Below are 12,375 nucleotides of genomic sequence, written 5' to 3'. Positions count from 1 at the left end.
CCCAGGGGAGCATTAAAAAGCTGGATAGGCGGGGCAGAAGAGGTGGTGGCATATAGAGGAACCACTCCTCTCCTTTCTGAAGCTGCTGAATGCCTGCAGGAGGGAAAGGAGGAGAAGTGACCATTCAGCAGCTGAAGGAGGAAGGAGATCAGTTCCCCTATATGGAGCCCCTCCTATCCAGGTGTACAGGGGCTGCCCGGGCCCCCCTGAGCATGGGGCCGGGTCGCAGTTGCGACCCCCCTAGGTACACCCCTAGTTAGGGGTATGGTTGAGAATTAGTTTGAGGGTTAAGGGTTGCATTGAGGGTTATGGGTTAGGGAGTTGGTTAGAGGTTGGGTTCAGGGTTATGGATTAGTTTGAGGGTTAGGCGGAGGGTTATGGATTAGGTTGATGGTTAGAAACCACTCTCCTGTTCTATAGTCCAATCCTAATTTCCCACAATGCATAAAGAAATATTATAATCTTCTTTTTTGGGCGCCATTTTGGTTAGAGAGAGAGAGCATCTGATTACATCTGAGGGCATAATGGATCCCATCATTTTGGAAAGCGATGAGGCCATCCTGCTGCTTGTGTTATGGAGGCTGAGGAGATGGAGACAGCTGGAGGAGGAGAGAAGCAGCTGTCATCGGTTCTGGATGCATCCTATAAAATCCCAGCGTTTCTATGCGGGGTATTTTGCAAATATGTATGCACAACTTCGCAATTATCCAGATACATTTTTCATCCTTCACACACATGTCTGTTCCTGCATTTGATGACCTTTTAGAGAGGCCCAGGCCAAGAACATCACCTTGTGACAATCAGGTATGTTACATTTTATAATATGTTATCATGAAAAATGTATAGATTATTTAGTGTAGTTATTTATTTTTGTTTATTGCATTATCAGCTTTTTTGGGGAAATTTTTACTATATTTAAACAATGTTTATGATTATATGGTTTCACCCTTTTTCTTTAGCTGTTCCTGATGAGGCCTTCGGACTGGCTGGTAATTGAATGAGGCCATACAGTAAATTAAGACCTAAACCACAAGAAGAAAGTTTCCAACTACCGTCTCAGCCACTCACGCATAGATTCGTTACGTTACTAATTTTGTTTCGTTATGAAATTTGTTTAGTTTGGTTTCGGAATCCGCTTAGCTTGGTTTAGTTTAGGTTAAAATTCCCTTCATTTATTAATTTTCTAGTGACTTAGAACTTTTCAGAACGTTTAGAATTCGGATCGGTCGACGAACGATGGACCGATTTGAATTCTGTGTGAAGAAATAGCAGGTTGTTAAGCAGCGGGCCGGAAAGCCGGCCACCCGCGTCCTTAACAACCATCATCTGTCAGTGGGCTTCCCCACTGACAGATAAATGTAAAGGTAAAGAATGCTGGCAATTGCCCGGCAATAGAAAAATTTAAAAAAAAAACGGCGTTGAGTCCCCCCCCAGTCCATACCAGGTCCTTCGGGTCTGGTATGGATTTTAAGGGGAATGCCACGCCAACATTTTTTTAAAAAATAGCGTGGGGTCCCCCCCAAAATCCATACCAGACCCTTATCCAAGCATGCAGCCTGGCTGGTCAGGAAGGGGGAGACGAGCGAGCGCCCCCCCTTCTGAATCATACATGCCACATGCCCTCAATATGGGCAGGTGGGTGCTTTGGGGCAGGGGGGCTATGCGCCCCCCCTCAAAGCACCTTGTCCCTGTGTTAATGGGGACAAAGTCCTGGGCTGTGGTTGTCGGGGTCTGCGGGTGGGGGCTTATCAGAACCACGTGACGTCAGAAGGGGGCAGTGTCATGAAGTGACATACAAGGCTGGCCCTGCCCCTTGCCTGTATGTAGCGGTACCCCCGTGAGGGCTGCTATTAGACCCTGTACCCCACTGATTACCTCGACTCTGTAAATCCTCCATCACCTCTGACACTCTGGGTTCAGTCATCTTACCAACTGTACTAATAACGAGAGACTCACACAATATTAACAAAACAGTTCAAGTTTGTTCCTGTATTAGTGAGAACACAGAAATAAGTATATTTCAACACTGCAATATGAAAAAGGCACACTTATATGAACACTATGGCTTTATTGATGAAAAAGGCAATATAATGGTTTAAAGCCCTCTTCAGGCTGTAAGTGAACACAGATCAACACAGTATGCATACCTCCCAACTGTCCCTGATTTAGAGGGACTGTCCCTGATTTGTCCCTCTGTCCCTCATTCCTCCTCATTTGTCCCTCATTTTGGTCTGATATATATATATATATATATATATATATATATATATATATATATATATAATGCACTTTTTATCTATCAAAAAGTGTTTTCCAGTGCTAAACCTTTCATCTGATTTCTAAATTGCTGCATTTGTAAATTCCAAAAGCCGATATAAAGGAATAGTAGTGGTAAAAAAAAGCACTTGTGGGTTTAACCAATCTTGTTTTGTTTTGTACAATTCTCTTTTAAGGGGGCGTGGCAAGGGGTGTGTCCTATGCCTGCATACTTTTGCTGATAGGTGTCCCTCATTCCCATCTCAAAAAGTTGGGAGGTATGCAGTATGATTCAGATTCAATTAGATATTAACCCAATCACAAAAACCTATGTGAACAGGTCAGAAGAGGGGTAGAAAACTGACACTGTATTTCCTATGTCAGGCTCACTCCCTTCTGTCTCCTCCAACCCACAGGCCATTAAGAATTTCACAGCATGAAAAGAACAATATGCAAACTATCATATTCAAATTGGCTGGCTCCCTTAAATAGAGTCCAAATGGGCTAGAGCAGATGAAGAAAGGATAATAAAAGGGTGGAAGGGTTATTCCTTGAAATCCAGATGTCTTCAGCGAGCTTTATTGTAATGTGATTACTATTAAGGTAATCCTTGATTTTAGGGTATAGCAAAATTTGGTTCAACTTTGGGGTTTCCTTATGTTACTTAAATCTCTTCTTGTATGATCCTAGTGGTGTTGTATCCAGTAAAAGAAGCAATAATGTGAACAAGGCATAGATGTCTGCTTACAGTGTTTGTTATGGTATAAGAACTGACTTTTCAGTGGCACTACAAGTACCATCAAGCAGAGCTGAGTAAATGATGTCTGTAAGGAATGTCTTATAGCAACTAAATGGACTATGCCCGCTCACCACACTGGACTCAGATACAGCTGGCAACGATGTAGTTGATGAAGAAGACTCTATCAGGAACTATCTCTGTATCCTGGTTCTGGGAAATGGCATCCGCTGCGCCGTGCTACGGCCTACTCGGATCTGAAGTGCAGGCGTCAACAACCTCCGGTTCACTGTAAGGGAGAAGCGATGCTGTCCACAGAGATCCCCCTGGGTATAGCTGGACGGCTCTCCACTGTGTAGGCCGTGAATCACAGCAGCTCACTGTCAGACAGACCTCCTGCTGGCAGAGTCAATCGGCATCCCAAGAGAGCGATGCAGGCCGCGACCAGCCCTTTTAAATCCTCTCCGTTCTGTCCTCTCAGCATTCTGGTAGTTGTAGTTCAGTCCTGCTGGCATTGAAGCTTCAGCATTCTGAACTACATATCCCACAATGCTTTGCTCTAAGTTTTGTCAAAAGAAAAAGGAAATGACACATAGAGTCCAGACAACACTAGAGGTAGACAACTCCACATTAATAACACTACACAATGTCTCTGAATTGCAGGCATAATAGGGCATACGGCTGGTAGCCTCTTAGGAGGCAAAGCATTTTTTGCCTTTTTTCTTTTTTGCGGGTCCGGCGGGCGGTGTGATTGATGATAGATATACCTTGAGGGACTTATCAAAAACGTATTTTGTAGTTTTTACTTTTTGACACTTTTTTGGTGTCAATACCCATTCACATGGGGGAGCGGGATCTGGTGGCCCCCTTGTCAAACACTCTATTTTCATAATATTATATTATATTATTTTATAATAAATAAATAAATAATTCATTGACTGAGTAGATATATAATGCATATGTGGACCACCATAGAAACCATATCTAACTAGCTGTTCTTAGAACCAATGTTAATAAAAGAATAAATATATGTCATTAAATCCACTAATTTATAATGAGACCATTTTTCATTCTAGTCATGATAGTGGCTAACATCCCACTTGAGGTTGAGGCCAGAAGGGATATGGGTCTGGGGCTGATGGATCCAAAAAAAACTCCCTTCGGCACAACATCCGGAAGACAAACCCACCCGCCTTTTGGGCACACACACCTTTTCTATGACTTGGACCTTCATGGCCACGATATTACATTTATGACACTCTCTGAGATGTTTGGCTATATTGGTCCCCTTTTTGGCCACACTGTGAATATGTTCATAAAAACGGTCTCTCAACCGTCTCGTAGTACGGCCCACATATTGGACATAACATGTCACAGGTAACCAAGTATATAACATAATTAGTATTACAGTTATAAAAGGACCTGATCTCATATTCTCTTTGGTTAGAGAACGCTTGAAACATGTTGCCCCCCAGAATATGACTACAGCAAGGGCAACATGATGACCATGACCCACACCTAAATTTACCCTTAAAATAAGCCATGTAATTGATTGAGATTTGTCTCTATTATCGTAAAAACTGGGTGATAATGAGTGCCCTTCTAGGTACTATATTAATACCATTCTGGATTCTGCAATATGTTGACACATGTGTTATCCATATAAAGAATTGGCAGATATTTACATTTGATAGCACAAACCTCACTAAATTCATTACTAAGAGGAATGGCCAGAGTTAATTTATTTTTATATGGATCCATTTTCTTGATCACGTTGAAATTTAATAACCCCCCCCCCTTATTTTTAGGAATATTGAGGGCTCTATTAAGCATCCAACTTGGGTAACCCCTGTCTAAAAAGCGCTTATACAGAGCACTAGACTCTTTATCAAATTGTAAATCATTACTACAAATCCGTTTTAAGCGCAAGAATTGTCCTACGGGGATACCTTTGATAGTATGTTTGGGATGTCCTGACTGGGCTGAAAGTAGCGTATTCCCAGATAAAGGTTTCCTATTTAAAGTAGTGCTCACTTCCAATCCTTCGCCTGTAAGGCAAACATCTAGATAATACATCTCCCTAGGGTTCGCCACCCCTGTAAATGACAGGTTTTTATTATTGTCATTAAGGTAACTCAAAAGAGGGTCAAGCAAGTCTCTGCCATTGGTGACCACCTTCAGGAGGTCATCAATGTATCTCAAATACAGTGCAATACGAGGTCTAAAGGGTTCTCCACCCCAAAGATGAGGGACCGCTACCCACCAACCCATGTACAGGTTGGCCAGGGTGGGTAATATGTGCAGGAGAGGAGTGCGGACTGTATGGCGTTGGGTAGTATGTGCAGGAGAGGAGTGTGGAGTGTATGGCAGTGGGTAGTATGTGCAGAAAAAGAGTGTGGTCTGTATGGCGGTAGGTAGTATATACAGGAGAGGAGTGCAGAGTGTATGGCGGTGGGTAGTATGTGTGGGGAAAGGAGTGCAGAGTATATGGAGGTGGGTAGTATATACAGGAGAGGAGTGTGGAGTGTATAGCGGTTCGTGGTATGTGCAGGGAGAGGAATGTGGACTGTATGGAGGTGGGTAGTATATACAGAAGAGGAGTGCAGTGGGTAGTATGTGCAGGGAGAGGCATGCGGAGTGTTTTGCGGGGGGATTATGTGCAGGAGAGGAGTGCTGAGTGTATGGCAGTGGGTAGTATGTACAGGAGAGGAGTGTGGCGTGTATGGCGGAGTGTAGTATGTGCAGGAAAAGAGTACGGACTGTATGGAGGTGGGTATTATGTGCAGGAGAGGAGTGCTGAGTGTATGGCGGCGGGTAGTATATACAAGAGAGGAGTGCGGAGTGTATGGCGGTGAGTAGTATGTGCAGGAGAGGAGTGCAGAGTATATGGCGGCGGGTAGTATACACAGGAGAGGAGTGCAGAGTGTATAGCGGTGGGTAGTATGTGCAGGAGAGGAGTACAGAGTGTATGGCGGTGGGTAGTATATACAGGAGAGGAGTGTGGAGTGTATGGCGGTAGGTAGTATATACAGGAGAGGAGTGCAGAGTATATGGCGGCTGGTAGTATATACAGGAGAGGAGTGCGGAGTGTATGGCGGTGGGTAGTATGTGCAGGGAGAGGCGTGCGGAGTGTATGGCGGTGGGTAGATGGTACAGGAGAGGAGTGCGGAGTGTATGGCGGTGGGTAGTATGTGCAGGAGAGGAGTGTGGAGTGTATGGCAGTGGGTAGTATGTGCAGAAAAAGAGTGTGGTCTGTATGGCGGTAGGTAGTATATACAGGAGAGGAGTGCAGAGTGTATGGCGGTGGGTAGTATGTGTGGGGAAAGGAGTGCAGAGTATATGGAGGTGGGTAGTATATACAGGAGAGGAGTGTGGAGTGTATAGCGGTTTGTGGTATGTGCAGGGAGAGGAATGCGGACTGTATGGAGGTGGGTAGTATATACAGAAGAGGAGTGCGGTGGGTAGTATGTGCAGGGAGAGGCATGCGGAGTGTTTTGCGGGGGAATTATGTGCAGGAGAGGAGTGCTTAGTGTATGGCAGTGGGTAGTATGTACAGGAGAGGAGTGTGGCGTGTATGGCGGAGTGTAGTATGTGCAGGAAAAGAGTACGGACTGTATGGAGGTGGGTATTATGTGCAGGAGAGGAGTGCTGAGTGTATGGCGGCGGGTAGTATATACAGGAGAGGAGTGCGGAGTGTATGGTGGTGGGTAGTATGTACAGGAGAGGAGTGTGGCGTATATGGCGGAATGTAGTATGTGCAGGAAAAGAGTGTGGACTGTATGGAGGTGGGTATTATGTGCAGGAGAGGAGTGCTGAGTGTATGGCGGTGGGTAGTATATACAGGAGAGGAGTGCAGAGTCTATGGCGGCAGGTAGTATATACAGGAGAGGAGTGCGGAGTGTATGGCAGTGGGTAGTATATACAGGAGAGGAGTGCGGAGTGTATGGCGGTGGGTAGTATATACAGGAGAGGAGTGCAGAGTATATGGCGGCTGGTAGTATATACAGGAGAGGAGTGCGGAGTGTATGGCAGTGGGTAGTATATACAGGAGAGGAGTGCAGAGTATATGGCGGCTGGTAGTATATACAGGAGAGGAGTGCGGAGTGTATGGCGGTGGGTAGTATATACAGGAGAGGAGTGCAGAGTATATGGCGGTGGGTAGTATATACAGGAGAGGAGTGCGGAGTGTATGGCGGTGGGTAGTATATACAGGAGAGGAGTGCAGAGTATATGGCGGCTGGTAGTATATACAGGAGAGGAGTGCGGAGTGTATGGCGGTGGGTAGATGGTACAGGAGAGGAGTGCGGAGCAGGGGCGGACTGACCATCGGGCAGTTCGGACGCTGTCCGAGGGCCCGTGGCCAGTAGGGGGCCCCATGGCAGCTTCCACTTCGGGACCCGATCTACCCGTCAGCTAGCTGTGATTGACGGGCTGATCGGGTCCCTGCTCACTGCTAAGAGACTGCAGTGTATACACACACACCTCGTGATGCGCTCCTCCTCCTCCCCGCCGGCCCCTCCTTCCCTCCCGTCCACCCCAGGTGCTTGTATCTGTCATCACCTCGGACGGACAGAAAAGAGGAGGGGCCGGCGAGGAGGAGGAGGAGCGCATCACGAGAGGTCTGTATACAGCCGCTTCCCGCGCTACTCTGCATGTAGGAAGGAAAGTGCAGCAGCTAGAAAGTTGCTGCACAGCTTCCCACCCACAGTGTCCCTCTGTGCCCCCACCTCCCCACAGTGTCCCCCACCTCCCCACAGTGTCCCCCTGTGCCCCCACCTCCCCACAGTGTCCCCCTGTGCCCCCCACCTCCCCACAGTGTCCCCCACCTCCCCACAGTGTCCCCCTGTGCCCCCCACCTCCCCACAGTGTCCCCCTGTGCCCCCACCTCCCCACAGTGTCCCCCTGTGCCCCCCACCTCCCCACAGTGACCCTCTGTGCCCCCACCTCCCCACAGTGTCCCCCACCTCCCCACAGTGTCCCCCTGTGCCCCCCACCTCCCCACAGTGTCCCCCACCTCCCCACAGTGTCCCCCTGTGCCCCCACCTCCCCACAGTGTCCCCCTGTGCCCCCACCTCCCCACAGTGTCCCCCACCTCCCCACAGTGTCCCCCTGTGCCCCCCACCTCCCCACAGTGTCCCCCTGTGCCCCCCACCTCCCCACAGTGTCCCTCTGTGCCCCCACCTCCCCACAGTGTCCCCCACCTCCCCACAGTGTCCCCCTGTGCCCCCCACCTCCCCACAGTGTCCCCCACCTCCCCACAGTGTCCCCCTGTGCCCCCCACCTCCCCACAGTGTCCCCCTGTGCCCCCACCTCCCCACAGTGTCCCCCTGTGCCCCCCACCTCCCCACAGTGTCCCCCACCTCCCCACAGTGTCCCCCTGTGCCCCCCACCTCCACACAGTGTCCCCCTGTGCCCCCACCTCCCCACAGTGTCCCCCTGTGCCCCCCACCTCCCCACAGTGTCCCCCTGTGCCCCCCACCTCCCCACAGTGTCCCCCTGTGCCCCCACCTCCCCACAGTGTCCCCCTGTGCCCCCCACCTCCCCACAGTGTCCCCCACCTCCCCACAGTGTCCCCCTGTGCCCCCACCTCCCCACAGTGTCCCCCTGTGCCCCCCACCTCCCCACAGTGTCCCCCACCTCCCCACAGTGTCCCCCTGTGCCCCCCACCTCCCCACAGTGTCCCCCTGTGCCCCCCACCTCCCCACAGTGTCCCCCTGTGCCCCCACCTCCCCACAGTGTCCCCCTGTGCCCCCCACCTCCCCACAGTGTCCCCCTGTGCCCCCACCTCCCCACAGTGTCCCCCTGTGCCCCCCACCTCCCCACAGTGTCCCCCACCTCCCCACAGTGTCCCCCTGTGCCCCCACCTCCCCACAGTGTCCCCCTGTGCCCCCCACCTCCCCACAGTGTCCCCCTGTGCCCCCCACCTCCCCACAGTGTCCTCCTGTGCCCCCCACCTCCCCACAGTGCCCCCGTGTGCCCTCCACCCCCACAGTGTCCCCCTGTGCCCCCCACATCCCCACAGTGTCCCCCTGTGCCCCCCACCTCCCCACAGTGACCCCCACCTCCCCACAGTGTCCCCCTCACCTCCCCACAGTGTCCCCCTGTGCCCCCCTGTGCCCTCCACCCCCCACAGTGACCCCCTGTGCCCCCCACCTCCCCACAGTGACCCCCACCTCCCCACAGTGTCCCCCTGTGCCCCACAGTGCCCTCCACCTCCCCACAGTGTCCCCCTGTACCCCCCACCTCCCCACAGTGTCCCCCTGTGCCCTCCACAGTGTCCCCTGTGCCCTCCACCTCCCCACAGTGTCCCCCTGTGCCCCCCACCTCCCCACAGTGTCCCCCTGTGCCCTCTACCTCCCCACAGTGTCCCCCTGTGCCCTCTACCTCCCCACAGTGTCCCCCTGTGCCCCCCACCTCCCCACAGTGCCCCCCACCTCCCCACAGTGACCCCCTGTGCCCCCCACCTCCCCACAGTGATCCCCTGTGCCCCCCCACCTCCCCACAGTGCCCCCTTGTGCCTCCCACCTCCCCACAGTGTCCCCCTGTGCCCTCCACCTCCCCACAGTGTCCCCCTGTGCCCCCACCTCCCCACAGTGCCCCCCTGTGCCCCCCCACCTCCCCACAGTGTCCCCATGTGCCCCCCACAGTCCCCCCTTGTGCTCCCCCCTCCCCACAGTGCCCCCCTGTGCCCTCCACCTCCCCACAGTGTCCCCCTGTGCCCCCCACCTCCCCACAGTGACCCCCTGTGCCCCCCACCTCCCCACAGTGATCCCCTGTGCCCCCCCACCTCCCCACAGTGCCCCCTTGTGCCTCCCACCTCCCCCCTCCCCACAGTGTCCCCCTGTGCCCTCCACCTCCCCACAGTGTCCCCCTGTGCCCTCCACCTCCCCACAGTGTCCCCTGTGCCCTCACCTCCCCACAGTGCCCCCCTGTGCCCCCCACCTCCCCACAGTGTCCCCATGTGCCCCCCACAGTCCCCCCTTGTGCCCCCCACCTCCCCCCTCCCCACAGTGCCCCCCTGTGCCCTCCACCTCCCCACAGTGTCCCCCTGTGCCCCCCCACCTTCCCACAGTGTCCCCCTGTGCCCTCCACCTCCCCACAGTGTCCCCCTGTGCACTCCACCTCCCCACAGTGCCCTCCACCCCCCCCACAGTGTCCCCCTGTGCCCTCCACCTCCCCACAGTGTCCCCCTGTGCCCCCACCTCCCCACAGTGTCCCCCTGTGCCCCCCACAGTGCCCCCCCTGTGCCCTCCAACTCCCCCCTCCCCACAGTGCCCCCCTGGGCCCTCCACCCCCCCCCCACAGTGTCTCCCTGTGCCCCCCACCTCCCCACAGTGCCCCCCTGTGCCCTCCACCCCCCCCAGTGCCCCCCTGTGCCCTCCACCCCCCCCAGTGTCCCCCTGTGCCCTCCACCTCCCCACAGTGTCCCCCTGTGCCCTCCACCTCCCCACAGTGTCCCCTTGTGCCCCCACCTCTCCACAGTGTCCCCCTGTGCCCCCCACCTCCCCACAGTGCTCCCCACCTCCCCCCCACAGTGCCCTCCACCCCCCCACAGTGTCCCCCTGTGCCCCCCACCTCCCCACAGTGTCCCCCTGTGCCCTCCACCTCCCCACAGTATCTCCCTGTGCCCTTCACCCCCCACAGTGTCCCCCCTGTGTCTTCCATCCCCCCCCCATGGTGTCTCCCTGTGCCACTCACACACAGTGTCCCCCTGTGCCCTCCACCCACCTACAGTGTCCCCCTGTGCCCTCCAACCCCCCCCCCCCCATGGTGTCTCCCTGTGTCCTCCACCCCCACTGTGTCGCCTTCCCCCCTGATGGCTACCCTGAAAGACACTGTGTTAAGTCTGGAGGATCCCAGTGCTCTACTGTGTGCCCTGTGTTTTGGTTTGTGCCCTGCTATTTGCCCTACTGCGTGCCCCATGGCCTGTGATGTGCCCTGCTAGTGTACCCCCTTATGTGCCCTACTCTGTGCCCCTTGCCCTGTGATGTGCCTTGTGATGTGCCCTGCTGTGTACCACCTGTTGTGCTCTACTGTGTGCCCTGTAATGTGCTTTGTGTGCCCCATGCCCTGGGATGTGTGCCCTGATGTGTACCGCCTGTGTCCTGTTCCCAAGGATGTGCCCTACTGTGTGCCCTACTATTTGCCACATGCCCTGTGATGTGCGGCACGCTCCCTGCTGTGTATCTCCTGATGTGCTCTGTGATGTGCCCCGCTGTGTACCCACTGATGTGCCCTGTACCCTCTGTGATGCACCATGCTGTGCTCAATAATGTGCCCTGATGTGTACAGCATAATAAACCCTGCTGGATGCCCCATTATGTGTCCTGTGATGTGCCCTACTGTGTGCCCCATGCCCTGTGCCCCATGATGTGCCCCGTGCTCTGCTGTGTGCCATGTGATGTGCCTTACTGTGTGTCCCATGTAAGTGGGGCTTTGTGTAGGTGCGGCTTGCATGTGGGCGGAGACACAGGGGGCCCCATGATCTTCTATTGCCCGGGGGCCCCATGAGTTGTCAGTCCGCCCCTGAGTATAAACTACAAAAATAAAATCAAATACACTAAAAGGCGTCCCCTGGAGTTCCCTGCAGAACTGGCTGAATTTTGATCCATGTATGGCCAGCTTAAGACTAGGAAATAATGTAGTAGAGATGGAGGGCACAAGCAGGTGTGTTCTTAAAGGATAATGCAGTGCACAGTTGTCCAGCAGCAGAACAATTTTAAAAAGCAAGACTAGTTTGAAAATAGAGATACACCGTATGTACTAGAGGTACATAGTACAGATACAAGGGATTGGATAAAGATATGGAAACACTACATGGTCTGCAGGTGTGAAAGTGATGACATGTTTCACATTGAATGTGGAAGTGATGTAACCAGTGACGGACCCATCCATACAGGGTGCAGAGGCGCCGCCCCCCTAATCCATGCTCCAGCCCCTAATTAACATGCAGGGCGCTGGACGCATGGATTCCAATGGGTTGTTTTTTTTATTGTGAAGCACATGTTTAGAGCCTGAGGCTCCAATTGGCTTCAAAAAAGGGTGGGCTCGGGGCGCAGAGCACTGCGCCTCGAGCCCTCCCAGTTGTGTGACAATAGCAAATTAATATTCCCTATTGTCTTCCTGATTCTCCTCCCAGCCAATTGGCCAGGAAATCTTATGACTCCCGGCCAATTGGGTCTCAGGACCCACTTCCTGTTCGGCCGGGAGGAGAAGCAAAGGCCCCCGAGCGAGGAGCAGCAGCCCTACCCCGCATCCTTGTAATCTTCCTCATAAGGTTCTCCTCCCAGCCAAGCAGCTAGCAGCTCCTGAGAGCCGATTGTCAATGGAGTCTTAGGACTCCCAATCGTTTCTCAGGACACACTGACCAATCGTTTCTCAGG

This window comes from Aquarana catesbeiana, linkage group LG06, assembly GCF_042186555.1.
Source record: "Aquarana catesbeiana isolate 2022-GZ linkage group LG06, ASM4218655v1, whole genome shotgun sequence".
NCBI classification, from domain to species: domain Eukaryota; kingdom Metazoa; phylum Chordata; class Amphibia; order Anura; family Ranidae; genus Aquarana; species Aquarana catesbeiana.
This window is presented reverse-complemented; position numbering follows the sequence as displayed.